The sequence below is a fragment of the Marmota monax genome, unplaced genomic scaffold, assembly GCF_021218885.2.
Source record: "Marmota monax isolate L192 unplaced genomic scaffold, Marmota_monax_Labrador192_F-V1.1 WCK01_AAM20220418_F8-fsc00001, whole genome shotgun sequence".
Lineage (NCBI taxonomy): Eukaryota > Metazoa > Chordata > Mammalia > Rodentia > Sciuridae > Marmota > Marmota monax.
In genome coordinates this window covers 33,884,643-33,890,642 of record NW_026693777.1, presented here as the reverse complement: position 1 = coordinate 33,890,642, position 6,000 = coordinate 33,884,643, and the positions used below count along the sequence as shown (strand labels likewise).

The 6,000-nt window shown below is 37.9% G+C and overlaps 1 non-coding gene and 1 pseudogene across 1 annotated transcript; one reads left to right on the top strand and one right to left on the bottom strand.

Moving 5' to 3' along the window:
- The first annotated feature begins 443 nt into the window (after positions 1-443).
- LOC124104865 (U6 spliceosomal RNA) lies at positions 444-549 on the top strand. Its single transcript, XR_006855549.1, has one exon. It is a non-coding gene; the product is annotated as a U6 spliceosomal RNA (small nuclear RNA).
- An 848-nt stretch (positions 550-1,397) lies between these two features.
- LOC124104700 (ribosome maturation protein SBDS-like) lies at positions 1,398-2,876 on the bottom strand (annotated as a pseudogene).
- Between the last annotated feature and the right edge of the window lie 3,124 nt (positions 2,877-6,000).

The following is a 6,000-nucleotide window of genomic DNA, read 5'->3' as shown; positions in this document are numbered from 1 at the left end:
GACCAGGCTACAGATAAAAATGGAGTTTTTTACTCACATATCACCAGCCAAAACTAAGCTGTTTATATGATTTTCTGAGAAACCAGGATTAGAAAGATACCTGCCAAAGTTCCCAAGAGGCCAGTTTCAATTAGCAGGATAATGAAGATTTCTCAGCTTTAATCCTTAACACAAAAGAAGTAGCCTGAAATAAGCTGATACTAACCAATTGTTTTTCTATGATTTTGAATCCTCATGCCACTGTTTAGTAGAAGAAAGTAACTTTTGAAATGACCAATCTGCTTTTTGTTCTTTTGTTTCTTCTTTCTTTAGAAACAAAAGATTTTTTGCCTATAAAACAAAACTCTTCTGCTCAATCCATAGGAACACTTACTATATTCTATGAAATAAAGTGTAGCTCAATTCTAGAATCACAAACAAAGAGAATTAAGATCTTCAAACTAGTACTAGCTTCAGTAGCACGTATACTAAATTGGAATGATACAGAGAAGATTAGCATGGCCCCTACATAAGGATGACATACAAATCCTTGAAGCATTCCATATCTTTGGTGGAATGTGATGGTCATCATTATGTAAAGTACATGTATGAAGATATGAATTGGTATGAATATACTTTGTATACACCCAGAGATATGAAAAATTGTGCTCTTTATGTGGAATATGAATTGTAATGCATTCTGCTGTCATATATAAATTTTAAAAATTAATTAAAAATAAACCGAAAACAACAACAACAACAACAAAGATCTTCAAACTAAGGGTTGGGGTTGTAATCTGCTTAGCCTTGAAACCCTATGTTCAATGACTAGCCCTTCCCCCTGCCCTGCCACAAACCCCAAAAGGAAGAAATAATCCTATGTGGGTCCTGCCTCTTCTTGCTTCCTTTTTCTGGATATGCCTCCACTCATAAAGACATATTCACCAAATAATTTTACTTATATAATGTCAAAACTTAACTTTTTAGCCTCAAGTCACCTTGGTCAGTTTCTGCTTTCATGTTTCCTAGATCTTATAGCAATCTTCCTTTCTCCATAGACAGATCTTCAATGGTGGTTCTCCTCCACCCTCACCCCGACTGTTTTTTTTTTTTCCCCAATACTGGAGATTGAGCCAGGAATGCTTTACCACTGAACTACCTCCCTGATCCCTTTTTAAAATTTATTGTATGTATGTATGTATACATGGTTTTATGGTAGTGGGATTTGAACCCAGGGCCTCACACATGGTAGGCAAGTGTTCTACTACTTAGCTACATCTCCAATTCTTTTTCTTTAATTAAAAAATAGTAGTTTTATTGATTACACATAATTTTAACTATATTAATATATATTATAACTTTTAGAATTAGAAATATATGGTAAATATATGGTAAAATATAAATATATAAATATAAATACATGGTAAAATACACTTTATATTTTATCAAGAATAATCCAAGTTACAGCAACATGTTCAATGATACTTATTTAGTCCTGCAATCATCATATACCTATTTTCACATAACCAAGAAGTCACCATCCAAGCTTTACTGACACTATAGTTACCCCTTCAGACTGTATTACATAGAAACAAGACACGTTTCCTTTTCTAGTAGATACTTCTTTTTAATTATAAAGACATACTCACCAAATAATTTTACTTGTATAATGTGAAAACTTAACTTTTTAGCCTTAAGAGTTGTCCCAAGTAGCTTTCATTTTGGAAAGCTATCAAGACATGAAACAGCAGCAAAATGACCTTCTGGACCTGGTACTTTTGAGTTTTCATTTTTGCTTAGAACACCAATTTAAAATTAAAACAAAATCATTCCCACATTATACTCATGTAGGAAGTCTTTTTTTGTACACATTAACACAAGATGGAAATGTCAAACTGAGTAAGTTTTTTTTTTTTTTTTGCAAATCACAGAAATAAAACAGTGCTATCAGAAACAGAAACATTTGCTTTAGTGTTTTATAGCCAAAGAGACTGATGAACGTCATTCAAATTCTCATCTCCTTCTTCCATGGCTTTCAAATTAAGTACTTCCAAAGAACCTTTGCCTTTATTTCCTTTTTTTTTTATTAGCCTATCAATTTCTTGGAGCCTGGATCAAAAAGACACGATTTCTAGCTGCTGGCTGTAGTCTTCATTTTCTATAACCTTGATCAATGGCTTGAGCTTGTCCTTCAGCTCCTTCTCTTCATTCACTGGAAGAATGAACCCAGCCTCATGTGAACACATAGATCTTCATTTTCTCCTTTAGCTGCTTTATCACTTCTAAAGCCTGCTGCTTTATACTCTTGGTGGGTTTCTCTGAATAGTGGATGTACTTCCTGGCTCTCTCAATAAGGATCACAGTGTATGGTCTCTTTGTTTCTTGATTGACACTTTTGTCTGCACAATGGTTGCAGTATCCCTAAACATCTGCTCCAGCTGTGTGTGCCTTTCTTCATCTGATACCGGAACTTTTCCTTTAGTCAAAATCTGCTTACAGATTTCAGTTTGGTCATCTGTTCCAAACGCACTGATGAGATCTTTCTTCTTTGCAACCTGATCTTTAGAAACATTTACAAACACTGAGTGGGTTTGCAGGATTTCATCAAGGTCTCTTTCTCTTATTCTTGTAACAGGTGATCTCAAAGCACTTGCCCGAGTGCTTCACGCCAACTGCTGCCACATTGTCAGATGGATCTGATTGCTAGGGATGAAGATGGACATGGAGGCAGCTTACAGATGGCAGCCAGAGAACCAGAGCTCTACCCCTCATGACTACTGGCACCCACCTCCAACGACCCCAGGCAGGCACAACCTAACTACTGCTCAGAGCGTGCCACCCTCCAATTCTTTTCATTTTTTAAATTTATTTTTTAAAATTAATTAATTTACTTTAAGTTTTTGATACAGTGTCTAAGTTGCCTAGGCTGGCCTTGAAATCATGATCCTCTTGCTTTAGCCTCCCTGGTAACTGGGATTATAGGCATGTGCCACCTTGCCTGTTTCAATGGTGGTTCTTTTTTTTTTTTTTAAATATTTATTTATTTATTTTTCGGTGAACACAACATCTTTGTTTGTATGTGGTGCTGAGGATCGAACCCGGGCTGCACGCATGCCAGGCGAGCGCGCTACCACTTGAGCCACATCCCCAGCCCCTCAATGGTGGTTCTTAATGTGGGGGTAGGACAGTAACGCTGGGGGTATTTGTTGAATCTCACAATGATTAAGATTTTTTTTTTATTTGATGAGTAGGACTCAAGATTGCTAGACATTTAGCAATTGTGCAAAGCACTCCCATATAATGTGGGACATTCCTACATTTCCAAGTTGAATGCCTATTCAGTCATTCATGTTGTTGAAATCCATTGTAATTAGGATTTAACTTTATTTAAAATATAAACAACACAAGGCATTTTATGCATAGCTTTAATATACACTAAACTTTTCAGGAATGCAATTACCCTAAAAATCATGAGATGATCATGCCTTGTTCGGTTCAAAAATCTGCCAGAAGTTATTCATTATTTTGGAAAACTATGTTATACTAGTAACTCTGTTCATGGTATGTGAATCACAATTTGTCTTAGTCAGTTTTCTGTTGCTGTGACAAAATACCTGAAATAATCACTTTATAAGGAGAAAGATTTATTTTGGCTCATGGTTTCAGAGATTTCAGTCCATGGTCATTTTGTCATGTTGCCTTTGGGCCTGTGGCATGGCAGTACATCATGGTGGGGAGCACATAGAAGAGGAAACTGATCACCTTAATGATGGATAGTTGGAAAATAGTGAAAAGAAGGGGCTGGGTCTCAATATCCCCTTTGAGGGAATGCCCTTGTGAGGTAGTAGGCCTTACATTCTAAAGGTTTCACCAATTCCCAAGTAGCATTACAGACTGGTGACCACACCTTTAGCATATGAGCCTTTGGGGGACATTTAGGATCCAAATTGTATCACCATTATAACATGTTTGTATCATTCTGCATTTGTAGTAGTTATGTTAAAGGTAATTCTATACAGTAAGTAAGCATCTAACTACCAAATTTTGAATACTCTTGAATACTATGTCCAACATTCATTGGTTTATGTATGTATGTATTATGTATTTATTTGTGGTGCTGGGGATTGAACCCTGGGCCTCATGCATGCAAGGCAAGCATTCTACCAACTGAGCTGTATCTCCAGCTATGCCCAAACATTTCTTATATATCTTTTTAGGACATTTTATTATTGTTATTGTTAATTAGGGGGGTCAAACCCAGGGACTTGCGCAGGCTAAGTGCACAATTTACCACTCAACTCTATCTCCAGCCTCACATTTTACTATCTTTTACATTGTGTGGGTATGTATTATATTGTTTATGAATTGTATTTTAGGATAATATAAGGATATATTTATATATTTATTATAAAGGGGAGTGTCTTAGTATGGGTTGCTATAACAATTACCATAGGCTGGGTGGCTTAAGCAACAAACACTTATTTTTCATAGTTCTAGAAGCTGGAAGTCTAAGATCAGATGCCAGTGTGGCAAGAGCCATCCTCCAGGTTGCAGATGATTGACTTTTCATTGTATCCTCACTGAGAAGAAAGAGAGCTAACTAGCTTCCTCTCAGCCCTATCCTTATGAGGCCAGGAGTATCATTTGTGAGGGTTCCACCTTCATGACTTAATTGCTTCCCAAAGGCCTCACCACCTAAAAACTATCACACTGGGATTAGTATTTCAATATTGAACTTTTCGGGGGGGGCGGGGCAGGGGGGATGAAAATGCAGTCCACCGCAGGGAATGTGGAAATGATGGGATGAGTTGTAATGGAGGTATCTAATGAAGGAAGGTGGGATCAGGATCAGTTTGAGATAGGAATTTGAGGATACAGAAAAAAGAAAGAGTTTCAAGAGAAGTGCCCACAAACTAATGAAATGTTGGAAATGTCACGAACCTTCACAAATTTCTGAGCAACCCAGCCCACAGCCTTGGCCTGGGCCGTTGACCCATACCTTGCCTGTACATGGGGCAATGCACATGTGCAGAGAAAACTGGCACAAAATTGTGTAACTGAACCGACTCCACCTTCAGACCTACCCTTAGCCACCATTCCTCTATAAATATTAATATCCCACACCAAGGGGTTGCAGTCTTTCCCTTTGGAGATGGCCTTCATTTTTCCCTCGAATGTGTATTCCTTGTTTTGCCCCTAAACTTCTCACTCTGGAGACAGCCCACATTCTCCTTTGAATGTACATCTGCTTCCCTAAATAAACCTTTGTCAGTGTCTCTGAGTGATGGTGTTGGAATTCTTCTCCATCAAGTATGCCAAGAACCCCACTTGTTCTGAGTCAAGGTCCCCCTCTCTGGGAACTCTGGTACCTCCTGTGACAAGTTAATAGATAAAACAGAATGCCACCAATTCTGAACCAAAGTTCAGTTGTTACCTGAGACTCAAGGGTACCTCCTTAAGGGAAGCAATAATATTTTCCAGAAGGCAGCTAATCTATTTTGCATGAGGAAAGTTTGTTTCTCTGCTTCTACTTGTTTGGCCCTCATCTTTATAACATAGCACTAGCATTATCACCCTAACAGGTGACTTATCTCTTTTCCAAGCCTGTTTCTATTTGGGGGGAAACGATTCCACATTAGCCATTCAGAAGACTTGTGATAGATGTTTTGTCAACCAGGAATCTCCCTTCCAAGGGACAGGAGTGGGACGTGCTCTTAGTTTACCCTGCTTCATTTTATGTCTCTACTTCTTTACAGGCTGGCCTTTTAATTCTCTACTTCTTTAATCTCCTTTTAATCCTTCTTTAGTCTCCTTTTACTCCACCCCCTTTTAATCTTATTTACCCAAAGAAACTTTAGGATAAATTAAGAGTCCAATTACCTTTGATACCAGGAAAAAAGGTACACAGGCAGCGAACATGCCAGTCCTTTCCAAGAAAGAGTGTTGGAAGATAGAAAAAAAAAAAGGACACGAAAATTAGCAAACAAGGAGGGGAACTTGGGAAAGTCTGAGTAACAGCAG